Source organism: Triturus cristatus, chromosome 6 (assembly GCF_964204655.1).
Source record: "Triturus cristatus chromosome 6, aTriCri1.1, whole genome shotgun sequence".
Classification (NCBI taxonomy): domain Eukaryota; kingdom Metazoa; phylum Chordata; class Amphibia; order Caudata; family Salamandridae; genus Triturus; species Triturus cristatus.
Genome location: NC_140589.1, coordinates 856517623 through 856543678, shown reverse-complemented (window position 1 = coordinate 856543678; position 26056 = coordinate 856517623).

Here is a 26056-nt window from a genome sequence, read left to right as displayed (position 1 = left end):
AGTATTCCTTTGGGAATCACACCATGATGAGACACCTTAAGGATGTACACAGAAGGACACATGCTCGACTTACTGAAGGTAACCCTTCAGTAAATCAACTAAGCACATCCACAGCAGCTCAGCCTGGACCATCGTCTGCAGTGCCGAGTCCTTCTTCTGCAGGTCAGGTGAGCCCTTCATCTGTGGGGGGAGCATCTCCTTTTTCTGGTCCTCTGGAAATTAACCCTCGGTTTGCGAGGGTTGAAGTACGGTGCGCCACTTGTCATGATCTAATTAGTTATAGGGAGACCAGTATTTCCCTAGTGAACTGTAAAATAGATCAGCACACTTGTCGTACCATCTAATATTCCCAATCTTTCTTTCCTCTGTCCTTGCATGAACACAACGGCTCTTTTAAGAGCCAACCTTACCTTTCATCTATTTTTTATATATGTTTTTTAAAACTTTTTTTATTTACGGTACACTTAATTTTTTTTTTTTTTTTTTTTTTAAAAACACTAAAAATCAATTATCACATTACAAGGTCCTTGAGAGACTACAATTAAAAACTGAAAATGTGATTGTAGAGAAGTGGAAAAAAGGGACCATGATATTATTGACTTACCATACCCACTCAAAAAAAGATTTATTCATTTAAATTTTTTTTTAATTGCTTTAAAAATGGTTCTAGTTTTCGAAAATTTTCTATCTCAATCTGAAAAAAAAGAAAAAAGTATTAATATTTAATAAAACATTTTATAATACAGTACACATATTTACATATTTTTCAAAAAGTATTTTTGCCTTTTTTTTGCTGTTTTCAGAAAATATTGCATTTCACTATAAATTGTGAAAGCAATTGCATTCATCATTTAACAGCAGGCAAAAAAAAAATGAACAATCTCAAAGATTGTTTTAAAAAAGCCCACAATCTCTTTTTGCATAAACATAACTTTATAGAAATGCATAATATTCTTAAAAAATATCATCTAATATCAATACTTATTTCTTTAAAATACCGTCTGATATTTTTGTTTCAGAAGTATAATCACAATAATATATCTCAAATAACTCCACAATACATCGGGTTCCATTTCCTTTAGGCCAAATAGTAATTTTAAAATTCTTTTTTGGTTAAATTTCCAATGGTAATCCAATAAAAATCTAAAGTTTAAATTGTACAGATGTCACCGATTCTCTGTAACATTTTGGTTTCCGAAAGATTAATTAATAATTAAATAAGTCCACAATAGAATTGTTTACCTTTCCGCATGGCCAAATAGTAATTTTAAAAATCTTTTTTGAAAAAATTTCCAATGGCAATCCAATAACATTCCAAAATTTAAATTGGGCAGATGTTACCGATTTTTTCTAAATTTTTGGTTTTCCAAAGTTTCCTTAAAAAATGGAAAAATTCCACATTACAATTGGTTACCTTTCCATTAGGCCAAATGATAATTTGTTAAATCTTTTTATTTGTAAATTCCAAATGGTAATCCAATAAAATGGTAAAATTGTTTTGTCCAGATGTTGCCAAATCTCTCTAAAATTTAGGTTTCAGGAAGATTAGATAGGAATTTGCTAAATCAAAAGGCAAACGTTGCTTAAAAATCAATTGGGAATCATTACACAGTGTCCAGCCTTTTTCACATTTAAGATAAACTGTGTAATGACCAGAAGTTACAGTAGGTCCATCATGGAAAATTATTGCAACTGTTACAAAAGTTTTTCCTGAAATTGATAATTGCTGTCCTGTAAACTTCTTTATTAAAGTATCCAATTTTGAACCATCAGCTCTACATTGTTGCATCATTAAAATTACATACTGTCTGTATTCCTTTAAAATTAATGTTGAAAACATGTCAGATTTACACTCACCGCATTGCATGCTATGATTAGCATCTTTAACTAATTTAGCAAAAGTGACTGTTTTACTCTCTGGCAATGTTAAATAAATAAACCTTTCAGAATCAACATTAGAGCCACATATATTATAACAGTTTTCACAACTATGTTCCCATTTATAAGAGAGACCAAATAAATTTTCAATGGGAACCCCTTCTTCTTCCAGTACCTGAAGAAAATAAATCAAGAATTCCTGTGCGTCTTGCTGTACATTTTGAGAAAACTGTGTTCGTCCTGAACATACATCTAAAACTTTTCTAATTTCAGTAGCACTTTCTATTTGAGTTTTATCATTACTCAGCTTTTCAAAAAGGAGACTCAGCACAGAACAGAATCTTTTTCCCTGATTTACTATTATCTGCTCTTGCAAACTTTCCAGATAAAATTCAGCACTACATTAGCGTAGCAGTTGACACCAGAGCTATTTTCAAAATAACATCCTACAACCTGTTCTTCATTTTCCCTATTCTTTTTGCTTGCAATTACATCACTCCTCTTTTTTTTCCTCCTCTCTACATCTTCATTACAGATATTCTCATTTCTCCTTTTACGAGAAACTACACGTTTCTCCAACACAGGATACTGACCTAAATGAGGAGCATAGCTTCTTCTTAATCTATTATACTCCTTTACACAATTTGTATCAGCACCAACTTTTGAATCATCAAAGTCTATCATGAATAAACCTGATAATGTTTTCACTCGTGACAAAGCAACATATGCCATACCTTCTTTGAACACAGTTGAACCAATGTTCACAAATGCACAATCTACAGTCAATCCTTGAGACTTGTGAATAGTTACAGCATATGCTAGCGAAAACTGAAACTGCTTCCTACGTACATATAAGTCTTTCACAAGCATGAAACGAACTGAACAACGACAAATGTCTTTAACTTCTTCTATCTGATCAAATTTTATTTTTAAACATTCAATTCCATCTTTTTTCTGATAATTAATAAAACCCACAACTCTTCCCATAGCTCCATTAACTAAACCTTTTTCAACATCCAAATTTCTCCTTAAAAATACTCTACAGTTCATGCAAACATATAGATTTTTTTCTAATCCAGCTGTTTTGGAAATGTTCTTCTCTAGTGAATCCAATTTATTTTTCAGTGTGCCTGTTAATGTGACAGTAATTCTTCCATCCTCAATTTTGTCCACTGCTTCCAATTTCCTGATATCTTCCTTTTCCAATTTCAAAAGCTCCTCATTGAATATTGAGCATTCACGTAGAGTTGGCATTAAGCAGATGACACTTTTGTTTTCTGCAATGTTCTTGTATATCTTCTCTGCAACTATTTCTTCCTTTGGAAATAAATTATGTAGCAGCCGACTCTGTAATGCTTTTTTGCCAGCTTCAGTGAGTAGTCCAATTCTGATATCTTTCAGAATACTTCCATATTCTTCATCGTTTGCTTGCCTCATATTAGTAGTAAGTTCCTTGTACTCAAAGAAGGACCAAATATTTGTATTACCGATGCTTCCCAATGACTTCTTCGTGTCTTCATGTGTCACAGTATTAAACACTGGTTGTCCTTTAACTGGAGTAAGTTGCAAAAGATCTCCAAAAACTATGACGTGTTTTCCTCCAAATAACACGTCATAGTCTGTCTTCAGAATTTGCTGCATTCTTAAATGCACAAAGGCAAGCATTAAGTTTGATACCATGCTCACCTCATCAATAATGAGAACTTGCATCTTCTTCAATACTCTTGAAACTTCCAAGCATGCTTCTCCAGTTAGCTTGTTGTATTGTATTTTGTTCTCATGCTCCACTGGTAACATTAGCAAACGATGTAAAGTGATTCCTTTTATGTTATATGCTGCTAACCCAGTTGGAGCAGTAACCACACAAGACAAAGTAGAATCCGTTTTTTGCTGTAGGTAGCTTCTGATGACTTTTATTAGGAAACTTTTTCCAGTTCCAGCTTGTCCGCTTACATACATCCTGATAGGATGAAATGATGTGCATGAGCACTCTTTTTTTTCATGTAGAAATCCGTGATCATTTTTTTTTCTGATCTCTTCATAAATTTGTTGCTGCTCTTCGTTCAGTTGTCTTTCCAAATTTTGTAAGTCTATAAATTCTCCTTGAGCTTGATTCATAGCCGTTTCCACTTCATTCATGGCTATTGATGCTTCATTTTCAACGATTGGTTGTCCTAGGGGATCTTGACTGAGTGTTCCTGAACTTTGGCTGTCCTGAGAACTGTCTCTAGCTATTTCTGCTGCAATTGTAGTTTCCTGTTCAATTTCTTCATTTAACATTTGCAGATAAGTTGTGAATGTATTGCATTGTATGCTGTCTTTGCAAGCATTAAAAGAATCTTCATAGCTTTGAAATTCTCCCAGTAGTTCATCCTCTGTATGCCATGGTTTAAACAGCTGTAAAAGAGCCAAGTAGTAAAATTCCTTTTTGTCAGTAGTGTCGCAACTCAGCTTCCGGTGATTTATCAAACTTCCTTTTGTTTGCTTCACCAAACATCCTTCCTCACCAATGACTTTATATTTTCCATTGTTGATGTCTTCTGCGGCTTTCCGTGAATAAATGTAGTTCTGCAGCACTTCATAGAGACACATGTTCTCCAGATGATGACTTCTCTTGGGATAATATGTCTCCAACATGTTTGATTTCAAAATATCTGTACTTTCTGGGTCATTCTCGGCCAAATATTCAATTTCTCCAACAGATTTCAGTACCCGATTTCTCATTGCTGCAAGGTCTAAACTTGCCCAAATTATTCTTCTTGATTTCGAGTAGAGACTTGCAGAAGATAACCTATCTGAACATTCGTAGGATCCAATTTCTCGATGCGATAACATCTTCAAACTGAAACTGTACAGCTTCTTTCTGACAGTTTTCTCGTGAGAAATCTCTTCCCACATTTCCTTCAATTCTGTTTTTTCTGATTTCGTAATGTAAGACGTTACATATCGAGCAACAGCAATGGAATTGTCAGCTACATACTGTATATCCATGTTAGCGTTCCACATGGATAAAATCACTGGGTTGTAGTCATTTATATTTTTTGATTCTTCTTTTCTTTTAAGGTTGTAGGTATTCTTAGGTGATTTTCTTGTGATAGTATGTCTCACAGATGACATAAAACTGTTAACTCTTCCATTTGAAAGAACAGGTCTAGGAAATCCAAATCGACATTTAGTGTAGTATTTATCTTTGCTCTTGTATTTCCGTCGACAGTATTTTCCACACCGATGACTTTGGAAACGTAAAACTTGCTCCTTTAACTTTTTCTCTTCTGTGCTTTTTGGTATAGCACATGTTGCATATTCTTCAAGGTAAGATAACACTGCTTCATCAGTATCTGTTCCAAACTTTGGGGCATCCTTGATCCACAACAGCATATGAATATGAGGAGCACCTCTTGCCTGGTACTCTTTTCTCCAACAGAAATCCACTACTTCTCCTAGAGGTGGATTTTTTTTATTGCAGATGAAGGACATCATAGCCTCAAATCTATGATTGAAATATCTGCAAACATTAACCGGATCCAATGAGCACAGTTCTCCTGCTGTCTTGTATTCGATGTTTTTAATGTTTGAATTTGCCTCTCGTAGAAAATCCAGTAAATCATCCCAAGCGTACTCCGCACAGTTTAGGGTAACGAACCATGTTGGTGTTCCTAAATTCCGTAACATGCATTTTAATTCACCATGGCGTCGGTACCAATATTCATTTGTCCCACGCTGACAAGCCATCAGATTGATCAGTTGTGTTTCCAAATGATCATCTCGGTGCTGCACTTTCTCCATAAAATCCTTAGCAGACACATTTTGCAAATGTACTCCACTTTCTAAAATGTGATTTACTGCATAAGACAATGCAGACAAGTCGCTTTCAAATAAAAGATGGAACAAATAAGGAATACTTTGTCGAAATCTGGAATCTTCAGCATATAGTCTTGTAGTCCGATACTCAGAAGCTGGAATCTGTTCCGGACGTTCATCGTATCGTCCTCCTTTTCCTTTAGGAAACAGCTGGGGAAAACATCGAGCTTCCAAGCTCTCCTCCCATACACTCACGGGAGTTCCTTTTGCTTTCTTCATCTGAAATAGATCAATATTGTCTCCCATAACTTCTTTTGAATGAAGAGGATGTATGCTAAAATGTTCATAAATTTCTTCTTCCTTTGACTTGTCCACTTTTTCAATTTGTCCAGTTGGTGTTTCTGTGTCTTCTTGTAAATCTTCTTCTTCTTCTTCTTCTATATAAATTGATTCATACCATTTGTTATTCCTTTTCAAATACAAATTTGCTCTTTGTACTTTCCGTACATCTACCAGCTCCTGCCAAATCTTCTTATTCTTTGTAGGTACACCATTAACCAGAATAATTAATGGTTCAGTTTCCAAAGTATCCGCATCAATAGTTTCCATATTTTTTTTCAAATCCAAGGGCAAATACACCACTCTACCTTTTAAACCTCTCAGTAAATCTGAAGGAGGTAATTTACCAGTTTTGGCCTCCATACGTACTATGGTCTGGAACGGATGAACACATTGAATGAGTATAGACTCATATGTATTTAATTCAGAAAGTTCAGCAGGAATAGCATCCAATTCTAAATTATTATGTACAGCTCTGGTCGGCATTCTATTTTCCTCTAACTTGTTGTAACAGTATTTACAAATACGCTGAACTTCACCCAATTCAAAACAATTTTCAAGAAATATATATGTGGCAAAATCCTTCCACTTATAATTATCTTCATTTTCACTCTTTCTGTAGAGATCAACATACCTGGTTTGTTTTCTATAATGAGTTCTGCGGCAACAAATACAAATAATATTTGGTCTTTCATTAGAGATTATTGCAAATTTTGTTATGTGATCATTAAATGTCTTACTTACAGAGGGTTCTACATTCTCTTCCACTTCTTCCTCATTTACTGTGTCCTTCTCTGCACTGTTTTGTTCAGGACCAAAGTAACAAAACTGAATTTCATCAACAACCTTCTCTACATCTGATACCGTTCCACGGAACAGAGCCCTATTCAATTCATCTAACTTTATTGCTGGACTTTTAGCAAAATACAACCGTCTCACAAACTTTCTCATTTCAGTATGATGAACAGCCAGCATCCTAAAATGATGGAAAACACTATTACACACTTTTCTAGATAGACAAGCCAGAGAATGACCCTGCAAACCAGTATTCTCTCTCACTCTGCATGGATCCAAACTTTGAAGTACCTTAATCTTCTGTTTTACACTTTTTTTACTATATTCTCTTAGAAACTCACGAAATTTATCAATAGATTCCTGACGCACAGTGCAAATACTACTACAATTCCAAGTGTACACTGGGGCTTTAGGACGTCTCCCCATAGCCTCATCCGCCATCACTTGTACCTCATCTCTTGGAACCATTATCTCCTTCTCCATTATGCAACCATTTTTCACTTCATAAGCACGACCTCTGGTGTCAACTGCATGCAGCAAACTATTACTTTGAAAATAACTCTCTTCATTAAAAAAAGGTTCACTACTTGAACTATGCATCCATTTTCCTAAAAACACTTTAGAAAAGTTTGTTCTGTTCACTACTCTTTAACTTTTGCTATGTGATTTCAGTACATTAACCATTTTGTCTAATGTACGCATCCTATTCAAAATTAAAATGAATAGTTTCCTTTTTAATTCTAATGCCTTTGCTGCAATGGCTTCAATTTCTTTTTTTCTCTTATAAAACTTAGCCTTTTGCTTATATTTCTTCACATCCTTTATCAAATTGGACATAACTCTTCTCTGAAACATTTTTCTACGTATCTCTTTAAACGCTGTTTTTCTGTTTAAGTTAATCTTTTTAGTTGCAGAAGGTATATTTGCATTAACTAAATTCTCAATTTTTTCCTGTCCTTTTCGATTGAAATCATTCTTTCCGGTACAGACATTTTGTACATTTTTCCTTTTTTTGAATATGTTCTTTAGAAAAATTTTTGTCTGCTTACCAGAAGATTTTTTCTTTATCCCAACATGAGCATCTTCAACTAACTTAGGTCCTCCAGTTGTCTTCAAATATAGGTTTTTTTTGTGGTCTTTTTTTACTCTGGATTTTGTAGGCATCTTAAATTTTGTTCACTGCTCTTCAGCAATACCTGAAAAAAACTAAAAAGAAATTCCTTTATTTTATTTAAATATATTACTACATTTGTTTTCACATTAGTCACAAAACGAAATTTCTTTGCCAATTTGAAAGCACACTTACTGCTCTTTTTTTTTGGCAAGTGATAATCACTTTTACAGACTGACACATTATGAATCCACTTTTCAGATTTTTTAAAAAGCACATGTCCAAACTGCTTTTTCAGACCAGCACCATTTGTAACCTGGGTGACTGCCTACACTCCAGCAAGGGCAACCAGCCTTAGTGATGCTGAATGTATTTGCATTACTGACTGAAACCTCAAACCCCACTCGCTTGTGAATACTGTGCATGATTCCACATGGTAAGCAGCTGGGTGTGTGCTAAGAGTCTGCTTCTGCACCAAAAAATGGCTCCCCCTTTCCATCTAATGCAACTGTGAAATCACCAGAGCAATACGCAATAAATCTCTGCCTGTAATTCCTATTTGCACACAGAGTCATGTTTTCACATTAGTCACAAAACGAAATTTCTTTGCCAATTTGAAAGCACACTTACTGCTCTTTTTTTTGGCAAGTGATAAACACTTTTACAGACTGACACATTATGAATCCACTTTTCAGATTTTTTAAAAAGCACATGTCCAAACTGCTTTTTCAGACCAGCACCATTTGTAACCTGGGTGACTGCCTACACTCCAGCAAGGGCAACCAGCCTTAGTGATGCTGAATGTATTTGCATTACTGACTGAAACCTCAAACCCCACTCGCTTGTGAATACTGTGCATGATTCCACATGGTAAGCAGCTGGGTGTGTGCTAAAAGTCTGCTTCTGCACCAAAAAATGGCTCCCCCTTTCCATCTAATGCAACTGTGAAATCACCAGAGCAATACGCAATAAATCTCTGCCTGTAATTCCTATTTGCACACAGAGTCATGTTTTCACATTAGTCACAAAACAAAATTTCTTTGCCAATTTGAAAGCACACTTACTGCTCTTTTTTTTGGCAAGTGATAAACATTTTTACAGACTGACACATTATGAATCCACTTTTCAGATTTTTTAAAAAGCACATGTCCAAACTGCTTTTTCAGACCAGCACCATTTGTAACCTGGGTGACTGCCTACACTCCAGCAAGGGCAACCAGCCTTAGTGATGCTGAATGTATTTGCATTACTGACTGAAACCTCAAACCCCACTCGCTTGTGAATACTGTGCATGATTCCACATGGTAAGCAGCTGGGTGTGTGCTAAGAGTCTGCTTCTGCACCAAAAAATGGCTCCCCCTTTCCATCTAATGCAACTGTGAAATCACCAGAGCAATACGCAATAAATCTCTGCCTGTAATTCCTATTTGCACACAGAGTCATGTTTTCACATTAGTCACAAAACGAAATTTCTTTGCCAATTTGAAAGCACACTTACTGCTCTTTTTTTTGGCAAGTGATAAACACTTTTACAGACTGACACATTATGAATCCACTTTTCAGATTTTTTAAAAAGCACATGTCCAAACTGCTTTTTCAGACCAGCACCATTTGTAACCTGGGTGACTGCCTACACTCCAGCAAGGGCAACCAGCCTTAGTGATGCTGAATGTATTTGCATTACTGACTGAAACCTCAAACCCCACTCGCTTGTGAATACTGTGGATGATTCCACATGGTAAGCAGCTGGCTGTGTGCTAAGAGTCTGCTTCTGCACCAAAAAATGGCTCCCCCTTTCCATCTATTGCAACTGTGAAATCACCAGAGCAATACGCAATAAATCTCTGCCTATAATTCCTCTTTGCACACAGAGTCATGTTTTCACATTAGTCACAAAACGAAATTTCTTTGCCAATTTGAAAGCACACTTACTGCTCTTTTTTTTGGCAAGTGATAATCACTTTTACAGACTGACACATTATGAATCCACTTTTCAGATTTTTTAAAAAGCACATGTCCAAACTGCTTTTTCAGACCAGCACCATTTGTAACCTGGGTGACTGCCTACACTCCAGCAAGGGCAACCAGCCTTAGTGATGCTGAATGTATTTGCATTACTGAGTCCAACCTCAAACCCTTAAACTATTCTTTTTTTATACCAGTACACCTTAATTTATTGTGAAAACATAGTCCATATTATTTTACTTGTTCCTCACATTTAAATTTCTCCCAAAACAGAAAATAATAAACACAACTTCAACAAAAAGAATTGCATTTCTATTATTCATTTCTTAATTTACCATATACATCCCCTCTCAAACTCTAAACTCACCTTTAAAATTAGTTAGTTGTGAAAGAAATGTGGCACTCAAACAGCAGATTATCAGAGCCAGGATCTCTGTTCTTTACACCTCTCTCCTCTCAGCAGAACCAGATAATGGCAAACTTTCCCTCTCTTTTTCCACATATATACATGTTAATTTCAAATCTCAGTGCTTCCCCCTTTTTTTCAAATGTAATCACACATTTCTATTGGTTGAAAACCAACCCTTTTCCAAAAGTACCCTTCCCCCAACTTGACTTCTGCCTAGTACCCTTCCCCCAACTTGACTTCTGCCTGCTACCATAGCAACAGCTCATGGAACACTGCTGTGTGGAGTTAGGTCAGAAGTTCGCCAAACAATGTTTCAATTCCACAGAGCAAGAGTGCTTGACTTTTCAAACCTAACAGCAAATCCATAGTACTGTTCTTTGGTAACACATTTTTCTGTACCAATACAAAACATGCTTCTATTAATTTACACATACAGCCTAGTTTTTATTCTAGAATGGTATGAAACAGCCAATCAGTTCTTTTTTTTATGAAAAAAATATGTATGCCTCCATTTCCAAACTGTCTTTCATTTCTTTTTACCATTCTACTGAATTACACCTCCTGAGTGCATCCAGTTCTCCTTTGAAGATGTTCACAGTGTGGATTGTAGGGCACAGCTATGTCTTCTGGAGTGAAAAGTTTGCAGAGAAAACAGGTATGGTGAGAGACCTTGCTTTGCCAAATGTAGACATTAAATGGATTGGTCAGAGAGGGTTAAAGTGGCACCAATTGATGCCATTGGTGAAATCCTTCATGCAAAACCAACACCCTGACCTCATAATAGTGCACTGTGGTGGCAATGACCTAGGCACTTTGACTGGGGTAGGTCTGGAAATGCTTATGAAGGACACCTTTGCACAACTGTTTTCACTTTTCCCTAAAACTGCCTTTGTGTTTTCTAACATATGCCAAAGGCAAAAATGGAACTGGTCCAATCATTTCTGTCCGCAGATTGACAAAGCAAGAAAGCACGTCAACAAATCTGTTTCTGCTTTCCTCCGTGACTATGGTATGGGTTCCATTTACCACAACAACTTGCGTTACGACATGCAAGACATTTATAGAGGAGATGGTGTGCACTTCAATGATGAAGGGAACAGAGTCTTCCTCTTGAACCTTAGACTCTGCATCGGTACTTACTTGTAGGTACCACTTAAAAATCACTTCATAAACACAACGGCTCTTTTTAGAGCCCCCTAATATCTAAACACTTAAATCTGCATTTCATTTCTTTTTTTTTTTTTTTTTACCGTACGCTTACCGTACGCGTACCCCGTGATTTTTTTTAAAATCAATAAATGTTTTCTTTGTACTTTTCTGTCCTTCTTTGACCCCCTTACAAATATTAGGGGGTCTGTAACTCTCCTCCTTGCCCCCTTTTCTTGTTATCACTCTTTTTTTTCTGAGTGAAACACACAAAATGGCGGCCGTCGCTTCCTGGTTTCGGCCGATTCGAATGTTTACTAAGATCTAAGAGCCAATCAGAATCGTGCTCGCGCACGCCACCGTACGCGTACGGTAAGCGTACCGTAAGCGCACCGTAAGCTGGCTCAGATATATATATTGATTTAAAGGCTATTTTCTCAGAATCTACTGAACAGATTTACACCAAACCTCAAAAGGCACTTCCTTGACCTGAGGACTACCTCTCTGCCACATTTCTAGTAATTCTGTTCAGCCGTTCGGGCTGTAGCCCTGTCTAAAGGTCCTATGGAAAAATGCATGGGAAAAACGCGTTTTGGGACCCCCCTTTTATCTCAGCCCCCGCTTGACGAATCCCCCCGAGACTTTCAGGGAAGGAGCGGAGCGGAGCGCCCCACCTATTTTGAAAAATTCGCGAGGATTCGTCGACAGGCGCCAAAGTTATTCAAAATAGAATGTTGCGGATTTCCTATGGAAACGTGGTCCTAACTATAACTACCTACTGGCGACCGCCAGTAGGTAATAAATATATATATATATATATATATATATATATATTCACTGAAAAAAACATAGGTTTAACAGATGTTATAGTTAGGAATTAGCATTTAAAAAACCTTAGAAATTCACTGAAAATCCATAGGTTTCAGGGACGTTATAGTTAGTTGGACATTTGACTCATATAAAACCAGAGAAATTCGCCTGTTATAATTAGTTGAGCTAACTATAACTCGCGCGCCCGTAATGCACTGCTGATGATGTCACACATTACATCACTCATGACATGGTCAGTGACATCACTGATGACATCTCAAATGACATCACTGATGACATCACTCATGACATCATCCAGTGAATGTGTCTTTCTATAAAATGTAAATATGTTTTATATATGTATGCCAAGGTGTATTGAAGAATGAATGCATTTACAAGTGTCTAAAAGAATTATTTCGTATGTGTGTGACTGACTGCATAAGTGAGTGATTGAACATGTCTTACTGAATACATGGGTTAGTGACTAAACTGTGTAAAAGTCTGTATTAGTCTCTCCATTGGTGTGTAAGCAACTGCATGGGTTGCTGAATATCTACATGAGTGTCTATATAGGTTATTGATTTGTTGTCTGAGTATCTGTATGGGTCCCGGAGTGTCTGTGTGGGTGGGTGGGTGTATGAGTCTGTGCATAGATGTCTGAGTGGGTGATTCAGTGGTTGTATGGATTAAAAAGTGCATCTGGAAAGGGCTGTATGGGTGAGGTAGTGTGTCTATGGGTGTGTTGGTGAGTAAATAAATGTCTCAGTGATATATCTGTTATTAACTACATATGGTTTAAGCCACTATATGTGAGTGTTGGAGTATATAAATGAGTATACATGAGACTAAGTTATTTCAAGAGTGGGTGAATATATAAGTGTCTGCTTCTATCAGTGATTGTATAAGACAGTAAATGTGTGTTAGTATCTGTATAAATAAGTGATGTGGTACATCTAAAAATAACAAAGTTGGTGTGTATAACTGTATACAGGATTAAATGGGTGTGTGATTCATTCTTTGCATTACTGACAAGGCGTGTGAGTAACTCTATGGATGAGTGGCAGCGTGTGACTGCATGTGTAGATGTATGAGTGCATATTATAGTCCTCTATTGATGAGTAACTACATGTATAAGTGACTGGATGTGTGTGTAGACCTAGGAAATAGTGAGTACTTTGTAGTATATGGAAGAGGTATGGCGCCGCGGCCAGGGCGACTGACTCTGGAATCTGGGGATCACGGTTCGATCCCCGGCACCGGCGGCAGATTAGCCCAGCACCATGTGACTCTGGGCAATAGCTTGCTTAATCTTCCCGACGGCCTCCAGAGCCTAGAGACCCTTACGGGTGATTGTTCGCGCTTTACAAATGTGGATTATTATTGTTATGGCATTCTTCTGTGTATGGTTTCAAAAATAGTAGTCAGCATTTTACAATGGGTGTATCAAAATTTATATTAGAGCATCAGTATGTGCATCAGATTGTCACATGGATGATGTCGTGAGTGATGTCATCAGTGATGTCATTTGAGATGTCATCAGTGATGTCACTGACCATCTCATGAGTGATGTAATATGTGACATCATCAGCAGTGCATTGCGGGCGCGCGAGTTATAGTCAGCTCACCTAACTATAACAGGCGAATTTCTCTGGTTTTATATGAGTCAAATGTCCAACTAACTATAACGTCTCTGAAACCTATGGTTTTTTCAGTGAATTTCTAAGGTTTTTTAAATGCCAATTCCTAACTATAACGTCTGTAAAACCTATGGTTTTTTCAGTGAATTTCGAAGGTTTTTTAAATGCTAATTTCTAAGTACAGCGTCTATGAAACCTATGGTTTTTTGAATGAATTTCAAAGGTTTTTTAAATATCGAACTACTATTGTTTATTTGTCATTAATACTATTTTTTCTAACTTTTCAACTACATAAAATAAACTGCAAAAGTACTATGTAACATAATACATTTCACAAATTACAATGAGTTTGTAAATAATACAAAATAATTTAACATTCAGATAACAATAGTTCTCCCTTTTTTTGCTGTCATCAGCTACTACTTAACTTCACTCTTCACAGTGATGCCAGTTTAGTTTCATCATAAACAGCAGGGAAAAATAAAACAATCAACTAGATTGTTAAAAAAAAAAACTAATTCTCTCAAATATAATACAAAATCAACACAAATAACACATCCAATAGTACTTCAAATGTTCAAAGCTTACCTTTACTTCATAAATTGTCTGAAAATGTTCCCAATACGCCAGATAATATATCCAAAATGTCGCTTTGAAAGCATCCAATATGAATTCCTTAAAGATCTTACGTAGTTTCTCTGCACAATTTTTCCAATACACCACATAATGTATCAAAAATTTTGCTTTGAAAGCATCCAGTATGGATTCCTTAAAGATCTATACACCTTCCCATTATAGCCGAATAGGGTATCTAAAATCTTTGTTTCAGAAAAATTAAGTATGAGTTGGGTAATTCATAAGGCAATCTGGGTTTCATTTCCAAGTGTGTATCATTACAGTGACTCCAACCATTATTACACTTTTAATAAACTGTATAATGTCCACTTGTAGTAGTACTTCCAGCATGGAAAACAATAGCAACTTTTGCAAAAGTTCTTCCAGAAATAGATACTTGATTAGCAACAACATTTTTAATTTTGGTTTCCACTTTTCTTCCATTTGGTCGACAGCGTTGCAGCATTATAATCAAATATTTTCCGTATCTTTGTAGGCATAATGCAGATAGCATTCTTGATTTACAACGAGAACACATCTCATGATCAGCTTCTTTTACTAATTTGGAAAATGATACAGATTTGCAGTCAGGTATTGTTAAATATAAAAATCCTTCTCTGTCAACTATAGTGCTTGAAGTTAATGAACACTGTTCACATTTATATTCCCATTTGTAAATGAGTCCAAATAAACTCTCAATCTGAATTCCTTCATCTTTTAGTACTCCAAGCATAGCCATCAGAAATTCTTGTGCATCTTGCTGCATATTAGCACTGAACGTTAAAGATCCAGTCCATGTATCCAACAGAAACAGAATGAATCTTACTTCTATCAGTTCTCAATTCTTGAAATAAAGTGTAGAGTGCAGAACATAAGGTTTTTTCCTGACTTTCCATAATTTCACCACAAACATCTTCAAGATAAAATCAAAAATTTAGAATGACATTACCACAGCAGTTGACACCAGAAGCATTTTCTAATTGGTATCCAACAACATCATCACTTGTTTGTATTTTCTGCTTCTTTACATCTTTTCTTTTCTGTTGATTTTCTTTCTGTTTTTCAACCATAGTTAACTCTTCAACATATTTGCGTTTTGAACACACAACATGTTTCTCATAACTAGGATATTCACCTAAATGAGGAGCATAAAGCCTTCTCAAACGATTATATTCTCTTACACAATTAACATCAGCACTAACCTTGCTCTCATCAAAATCAATTAAATACAAACCAGACAACGTTCAAACTCGAGATAAGGCAACATGTACCATTCCCTCTTTAAACAAAGTTTTTCCAACACTTACCAAAACATTATCTACACTAAAACCTTGTGATTTGTGAATAGTTATTGCATATGCTAAACAGAGGGAAACTGTTTTCTACAAACATACAAGTCTTTTGCAAGGAAAAAAATGTCCGGCAGAATGTGCAATCTGTCTTACCTCTGTAAAGTGATCAAATTAAACTTTCAAAAATTCAATTCCATTTCATTTTTGAAATTTCAATAAATTATACAACTTTCCCCATTGCTCCATTCACTAAACCTTTCTTCTACATTCAGATTACGCTTCAAAATTACCCGACAGTTTAAACATACATCTACATTTTTTTCTAAGCCAGCAGTTTTTGATACAGACTTTTCCAATTAATTCAATTTAGTCTGTAGTTTTTCTGAAAGAACAATTGTTATTCCTTGATGCTTTATTTTATCAATAGCTTCAATGTGAACTATTTCTTGATTTTTCAATTTCATAAGCTCTCTATTAAACGTTATTAACATCCACAAATTCTTGCCATATTTTCTGACTTTCTGTGGGTACACCATTTACTAAAATAACTACTGCCTCACCAGCAGTAGTTTCAATGTTTTTCTTGAAATCCAAGTAAGTACACCACTCTTCCTTTCAGCCCTCTTTGCAAGTCTGTTGGTGGCAGTTTACCTGTTTTAGGCTCCATCCGAAATATAGTTTGAAAAGGTTGAACAGATTGAATTAGAACCAACTCATATGTATTCAATTTGGCAAGCTCCTGCGGAATAGCTACTAATTCCAACTTATTATGCACTGTTCTAGCAGGCATTTTGTTCTATTCTAATTTGTAGTAACAATATTTACATATACATTGGTCACTACCTAACTCAAATCGACCTTCATCAAACAAGTACGTTGCAAATTCTTCCCACTTACCATTGTTCTCCTTTTCACTTTTCAAATACAAATCAACATGAGTACGTCGACAACAAACATAGTTTGGTATTTCAGAGCACACTACATTTAAACTTTCCAATTTCTTCTTCAAACTTATGAGTGCTAATCACTTTCTCATCTCCTCCTTTATCTGTAATTGTCAAACTTTCACTTTCTATGAACTGCTCTTCTGAACCAAAATATTGCATTTCAATATCATCACACTTTTTTTGAACATATAAAAGACTTCCATTCAGTTCACTTAATCTTAATGCAGGACTTTTTACATAGTACAGTTTCTTTACAAAGTTCCGCATTTCTGAATGGTGTACTGCTAACATCCTCAAATGATGAAAAACACTTTTACAAACTTTTCTTGAAAGACAAGCCAGAGAATGCCCATACTTCTCAGTATATTTTCTTACATTACATGGATCTAGTCCTTGTAACAACTTAATCTTCTGTTTTATACTTTTCTGAGTATATTCTCGTAGCAAATTTCGCATTATATCAATGGATTCCTGTTGAATACTACAAATGCTACTACAACTCCACTTATACACAGGAGCTCATGGACGTTTCCCTTGCACTTCTTCAGCTATTAACTCTTCAGCACTTATACCAACCATTTCCTACTTTGGAAGAGGAACACCATCCTGAAGTTCGTAGCAACGACCTCCAGTATCAACTGCAAATGATAAACTATTTTCCTGGAAGTAACTTTCCTCATTAAAAAAAGGCTCAGTACTAGAAGTATGTCTCCAATGTCCACTAAAGGTTTTACAAAAGTTGGTTCTGTTCACAAGTCTTTTTTTTCTACTTTTGTCTTTCAATACATTGATTATTCCATTCTATACTTTAATTCTCTTTAAAATCAAAATGAACAACTTCTGTTTCAAATTGAAAGCAGTATCCACTATACTTTCAATACGCTGCTTCTCTTCGCATTGGAACATTCTTCTTTTATATTTGCAGCATGTTTTCAATAAATTCTGAATCACTCTAGATCGAAAAAGTCTCTGACGAATTTCTTGAAATTATTTTTGTCTCCGAGTACCAGAAACTATTTCTTTATCATCTTTCCTTTTCCTCGTATTTGAAATTACACTCTGCTTCACCTTACTTGAAAAATTCTTCTTTTTGCTTTGTGTGATGTTTTTCTCATTAAATGTTCGTAATATGTTTAGCTTTTACTCAAACAAACAGTTTCTCTACTAGTCGCATTTTATTCTACTTCAAGATCTTTCCTTTTCGTCAAATATATATTGTTCTTCTCTTTTCTTTTTTTTTTCACTTCTTCTAGTCATTTCCAAATTTCAATCAAAACAAAATAACTTTCTGAAAAACAAAAAATATTTTTCCCATTTCTTCACTATGTTAAAATAATAACATACAATTGCAAAACGTCCACTAACAACTTCCAGACCCAGTGCTGCAACGTGATGGAGCATGACAGATGAGCACTAGAATGTCAAGTAGTGCCATAGAACATACAGCAAGTATTTATTTAATTATTTGCATACTCCTTTACAATTTATAAATAGATGCACTACCTCATACTTTTCACCTCTCCGCCACACCCCACCACCCCACACAACTTTCTCTGCAACCCACGGCACACAACTTTATAAATAGTATTTTAATTTTTTTTTATCTATGATATTATCAACCAAACAGCACACATAAAAATTTCCATTATGACCTAACAATTTTATCAACAACTTTGCAAACATAACACTGCACCCAGGGCTTTTACTGGAGGGGGTGTCTGTGGGGATGTGACCACCAGCACTTTATTTTTGGGAGCCTCGAAACGGGTCTTTATAGGGCTCTATTTTCCGACCTCACAAACGTAATCCATTTTTTTTCTTTATTGCACTGCAGTAATACTGTGAGAGCATGCACATTGCTCACTACTTAGAAGTGCAGACATCATGCCAAGTGATTTGCATTGTAGGAGAAGGGAAATCCTTTAAAGAGAGCCATTTTCTCTCAGTATTTCCATTCTCTTTTTGCAACGCACCAGCAACATCATCGTGGGGTAATTAGCAGACAGACCACCAGGTGCGCAACATCCCTTGCCCCAGACTCTCTGACACAGCTTCCCGGGAGCACACACAGAGCCGCACCCGAGTACTTCACCGGTCTTCAAAACATCATTTTTTTGTAAAGGAGACTCTGTTCTATTTCACCCCTTTTTTCAACCCCTACATGCCCACTCTGCCTATTGCTGAAAGAATTAGACTCCACCAAAATTTCCCTCTGGTTGCGCCTCTGCAAACGGCCACAACAAGGCAACTCCAGCATGAACCTGCTCTCACCTTACAAACAGTCTTGTTTTAGTGCTACGACAACACACACTTCGCCTGCCTCACTGAGTTCTCACACCCCCTCTTTAAATTGAACATAAAAGCTTTCCAATTACTTTTATATTCCTATACTGTACTTCACATGGAAATATAGAACTCAAGGTTCTCACCAACCCAAATTAGCCATCTGGTATACTTTATCAAATATAAGAGGTACAGGTATTCAGTAACTGTCAGTCACGGCCACTTTAAAACAGTGTACCTATAAACAACTTGACAAAACGTTATGTTTCTAAATTAACGTATTACACTTAAAAGCTCCTTTATATTTCTTTCGCTAGATGTACCTTTGTTTAAAACACCACCAGAGAAGGGTGTTGAAGTATGCTCCACAAAGAGTAACTCAAAGCTTTGGTATTCTTTATTAAAAAATCTGCCTGTCAATGCTTTTCGCAATCCTTTTTAACGCCTTAAGAGGGTAGCTGGATGAGTATAATACGTCGTATTTAAGATCGGGGGCGGACGATGCACAGAAATAAGAACGTATAGTTGAATAAAGGACGAGTGGATGCATGGCCAGATGCATCAATGGATAGATACATAGATCAATGTATCAATGGATGGATGGATGGATGAATGAATGCAAAGACCAGTACTTACGATAGACGGGTGGGCTGATAAATGCTTAGGATTGATTCTGGGACAGATCTATCTATGCATATATAGGCGTATCGCTGCATGAATGGTACAATGCTTACTATAGGCGAGTGCGCTCATAGATGCTCAAGATAAGCGGACAAACAGATTTATGTATATATATAAATTGGAATATATGCATCAATTAAAAGATGGTTGAATGGCGCAGTGCTTAGGATGCATTGATACTGCGCTTTATTTGGGCCGGGTCTGGGGACCGGCACTTATTTTCAGGCAGCCTCCAAACGCCTCTCTACCAGGCTCTATTTTCGGACCTCTCAAAGATAGTCAATTTTTTTTATTTTTTATTACACTGCAGTGACAGCATGCACATCGATGTACGCATGCTTATTTTGCTCACTACTGAGAACTGGAGACATCACACTAGGTAACCCACATTGTAGAAGAAAGGGAAAATCTTTAAACAATGTTTTTTTCTGAACCTACAATAATTGGAGAGGATTTTCTAAATCACACAATGATACTTATTTTGATTTAGACCACGCCCCAACTTGCATAGCCCACACACCTTTAAGAGCTTTGCCCACCCCTTTTAGAGCAGCCCCACTTTTTTTCTCCCACTTAGAACCCTAACTACACCATAGTAACAAACAAACAGTGTAACCTACCATTAAAATCTACAATGGCACCAAGTTTCCTAATTTTCCATCAATGCTATCAGCCTTCTACCACAGTACAAGAGTGTCTATAAGCATGAAGATGTCTTATCCACAGAAATGTTGTGTAATTTTGGTACCTGTCTGCTGGAACACTCATCACCAAAACGTATAAAAACATGGAAATTTGCCAGAAAAACATATACCATACCATAAACCGATTCATAAACGGGCACACTGCCACTGCACCACCCTCTTCCCCATCCTTCCTTAACTTCACAAAATTAAAGAAAGAGCCACACCAAACCTAGTAAACACACTATACCAAAACAAGAACTTAATTTCAACACCATCTACCAGAACGCTCATGAGCAAAGCGTATTAAAACATACAAATTTGTGGGTAAAACTTATACCATGCCATAGGGCACTTTATAAATGCTCCCAGTGGTACTACATCACCTTCAGTAGCTAGACATCTGCATGTTACTAAATTCTGTGTTTTAATCAGAAACATACCCACCTCCTCCACACCCACCCCCATCCTTCCTTAACCGTACAAAATCAAACAGAAACCCCCTCCATTCCTAGTAGTGCCACTATACCCATACACAGGCTTAATTTTAACAGGTGTGCGCCGGAACGCTTATCAACAAAAGTATTCAAACATGCAAACTTGCAGGAAAAACATAAACAATACCATAGCACGGTTAATAAATAGGCCCACTCAAACTACATTACCGTTACTAACTACACATGCCCATGTTACAAATGTCCGTCTTATAATCAGCAACATACGCACATCTCCTACCCATACCCATGCCTAACTTTATGAAATCAAACAACAAGCCCCTGCACTCCCGTTACCGCCACTATAGCCATAGATAGACGTAATGTCAACAGGTGTCTGCCGGAACGCTCATCAGCAAAAGCTATTAAAACTTACAATTTTGCAACTCAAACATACCATAAGACGGTTTATAAATAGTCACGGTAACACTACACCACCTCAACACCCGCCCTTGCTTAACTTTACGCAATAAAAGAGCCCAAGCAAACGTAGAAGCGCCACTATAGCCATACACAGCCTTAACTTCAACAGATATCTCCTGAAAAGCTCATCAGCAAACCATATTAAAACATGCAAATTTGCGGGTAAAACATATACCATGCTTAGGGCGCTTTATAAGTGCTCCCAGTGGTACTACATCACCTTTAGTAGCTCCACATCTCCACGTTACTATATTCTGTATTTCAAACAGCAACATAACTACTTCCCCCACACCCACCCCCGCCCTTGGTTAACAGTACGAAATCAAACAGAAACCCCCCATTCCTAGTAGCACCACTATACCCATACACAGGCTTAATTTTAACAGGTGTCTGCCGGAACACTTATCAGCAAACAATATTCGAACATGCAAATTGGCAGGTAAAACATAAACCATCCCATAGCACGGATTATAAATGGGCCCAGTCGAACTACATCACCTTTACTAGCTAGACATCTATATGTTACGAAAGTCGTTTAATCACTCTGTAGAATGTATAGCAGGGCATGGGGAGAGTAAACAAAGTTCTAATTCCCAACCTTTGATATACAGTCCCTTTACTGTATCTATATTAAAGATATTAAATGGAATGAATACATTGACTAGTGTCTCAAAAGGTATAGTGAAGCTCACCATCAGTAAAACACGAACCACTTCAACACCTACATATATCTGCCACAGCGACACAGCCTGACAAATAGTGTCACTTATACCCACATGTAGTTCTCTAATGTCAACAAAGTCATACAGAAAATATACCGCACATTTACATTTTTTTTCTCTCACACATTTAGAAAACATCTCTTCTAAAGAAGCACTCCACAACTACTTCTATTCCATAAGAAAAGACAATAATTAATACGTTTACTACCATATATTTTGTATATATACCTTTTTATTATTCACAAGTCAGAAAGTACAAAAACTATTCACTATACCCAAATGCAAACCAGAAACCATATTCATATTTATCTCAAGTTAGGATCACATGATTCAAACTATGCGTACATATAAAAGGAACATATCACTTTTCCTATCTCCAGCTCCTCTCCATATAATCTCCAAACACTGTACTCGGCCCCACTGTACAACAACCTACCCTGACTTACAATCAAACCTACCTCTCAGTGTCAAAAATAAGGCCACAACCTGCCCACATAACATTTCTGCATTTCGTTTTATCGCTTTTAACTTAATAACACATAAATCTCCTACCACCACCCCACTATTTCCACAAAAAGTATCAGTTGCAAACGTGCAACATTTTCTTTATCCCCCCAAATACATTACAAACTCAAATTAACACTGTACCTCATTTTCAAAAAATACAGTCCTATAACGATGATAAACTACACTTCTTCTCTGTGAAAAATTCCTAAACATTTATAAAATACTTATATAACAGCTCAAATTGTATGCATATTTCATAACCAATATCAAACACCACACTTTACTAACACTATATTACTTTGAAATAAAAATGCTTTCAAAATTTAAAACATCACCTCAAATACTTAATCAATACTATAAAACACATAACACACCTTGTTCATTTCTAACTCACCTTTGTAGTTGTTATCCAGATTTCAAATGACACACACATACAATTCTCTCTTTCTCAAATAGTACATGTAAAGCTCCGACTTCATCAAGAATGAAACCAGGAATGGCACAATTTCTCTGTTGCTCCACACATAAATACATGTAAAGAACAAATCAGAATACTTCATTCCTTCAACGACTTTCCAAAATGTACCTCCATTGGTTAATTTTGAATTTTCCTTCCGAAAGCTACTTATTATTCCACGCCACATACAGGTCACAAGTTCAACCTATTTTATCACCACACTTTCTGGAACCTTCTACGACACCTGCAGGTTAAAACTTCATCATTTTTTTTTTAACCTAACGATATACTTTTGCAACATTTTATCGAACATTTAACGGCACGTGCACGTTAAAAGTTCCCAATAGGGTTCAGTAGTTCATCAGCTTTATTCCCAACTCCAGCAGCACCTCACCTTACGCCCCCAGCGCCATCAGACCCGTAGGAGTCAGTGCTTTCCACTTTCCAAATACCAAATTCATTTCATACACACAAATGTACCTTGCACTCCCTATATAACACCCCCTAAGCACCATACACAAGTCACAATGTTCGAAACAAAAGTTCCTCCAAGTAGCTATAACTACATGCTGACACTACTTGCACAGATGTGGCACAGCGGCAAGAGCACATGACTTCACAGCATATGACACACAGTTTAGGCTCATGCTTTCATCCCCGAGTCTGGCAGCAGCTCAGCTTAGCAGCATGAGACTCTACACACTACCTCACATATTTTCCATACCCCAGAACTTTCAGACCCGTACGGGTCAGTAGTTCGCCCTGGTAGTTATAAACACATGCTGACACTACTTCCACAGCTGTACTGCAGCGGCCACAGCACATGACTTCACAGCATAAGACACACAATTTTTGACTCACGCTCTAATCCCCGAGTCCCACACCACCTCACCTTAGCAGCATCACACTCTAGGCAATACCTCACTTAATTTTCATAGCCTAGCACTTTCACACCGGTAGGTGTGATTAGTTCACTTCGCACCCCCTCTATAGCACACCCTAAACACCCCACAGAGGTTACAGTGCTCCTGCCCTCCTATTTCCCACTTTTATTCACACTTTTTTCCCCTTACTCGCTTCAACGGAATCACAAAATGGCGGCCAACACTTCCTAGTTGCAAACGCTTGCAGCGCTCACAGCCAATCAGCAGCAAGCTCGTTCTCGTAACGCCTCAGCCAATCAGATGGCAGAATTCCCAAATATCAATATCTGTAAATGTTGATATTTCTCAGAAACTACTGAATGGATATACACCAAAAAAACAGAAGCGTGCTTTCTAGACCAAGAACCTTTTCCCTGCCAAATTTGGGGTAATTCCGTTCACCCGTTCGACCTGTAGCCTTGTCTAAAATTTCCTATGGAAATTAACATTGAAAAAACACTTTTTGGGACCCCCCTTTTTTCTCGGCCCCCCTTGACGAATCACCCCCAAACTTTCAACATAGGAGCTGATCTCAACAAAGAATTAGTTTTAAAAATTTCACGAAGATTGTGTTGGAGTACATAAATGGCTATAAATGAGAATGTGTGATTGTGAGTGGCTGTATGGATGAGTGTATGTTTGTATCAGTGATTGTATAAGAATGTGCTAGTATTTGTATGAGTAAGTGAGCTGGTGTGTGTATAACTGTGTAGGTGAGTAAATTGCAGTGTGATTAATTATTTGCATGACTGACTAGGTATGTGAGTACCTCTATGGATGAATGGCGGTGTGTGAGTGTCTATATAGGTGTATGAGTGCAAATGATGGTCCTGTACTGAGTGACCATAAGTATGAGTGACTGTATGGGTGAGTGAGTGGATGTGTGTGTAAACCTTAGAATCAGTGAGTGGGTATGTAGTTATTGGTGTTGGTGTGTCTATGGTTTTGAGAATGGCAGTCTGTAATTTAGAATGGGTGTATCAAAGGTTATATTAGAGTGTGAGAAGATACATCAATTTATCACATGGATGATGTCATCAGTGATGTCATTTGAGATGCCATCAGTGATGTCACTGACCATGTCATGAGTGATGTAATATGTGACGTCATCAGCAGTGCATTGCGGGGGCGCGAGTTATAGTTGACTGAACTAACTATAACGGGGGAATTTCAATGGTTTTGTACGAGTGAAATGTCCAACTAACTATAACTTTCCCTAAAACCTATGGTTTATTCAGTGAATTTCTTTTTTTTTTTTGTGTTTGAAAGCTTTATTAAAGAGTTGATAACAAAAGAAAGATATCAGCATACATTGCAATAATACAGAAACCATTGAAAAGCTCAACACTGCTAATATCACTGTTAGAAACCTACAAAGCATTTTAAGAGAATTTTAACATTGAGGGAGGCAATGGGAGGGATAGGATAAGAGGGGGAAAGGGAAAGGAAGACTGAAAGATAATAATATAGACCATACATTATCTAATAATTACGACACATATTCAAATCGTATAAATCAGCGATGCAAAATAACCATCATAAAACAAGCAATAATATTAAACAAAACCCATACTGGATAGCAAAGGGAGAGAGTTCCTGACATTCAAGGAGGTTTAAAATTTTCTGCATTGAGACATATAGGTTTATTTAGGGCCAAGCAGTCCAAATACGTGGTAAGAGGCAACCAGAAAAAATCAACATTACGAACAGGTTTACAAGTGGAGGCAAAGGAGACGTCCAATCTGTGAAAGTGGCATAATGAATTCCACCAGCCTTGTAAGGAGATAGAAGCTAGAGATTTCCAGTTGGAAGAAATATGTTGGAAGGCAAGCGCAAGCGTCAGGTCAAAGAGACCGTGTAGATGAGCAGGGAGATTCAAGGAATCAGAAAGGCTACCCAAATAGAGAAAAGAGTGTGTGAAAGAGGAAGGGAGAGGGAAGATACGAGAGAGGCATGACCACACTTTCCCCCAAAAGGTAGAAACAACTGGGCACAGAAAAAACATGTGGAAAAGGTCAGCATCAGAAGAGCCACAAGTCCAGCATTTAGAGTCAGAGGAGGGAGAAAAGCGGGATAAAGAAAGGGGAGAAAGGTAGAGCCTGTGATACAGATAAAATAAGGATTGAGTAAGGGAAGCA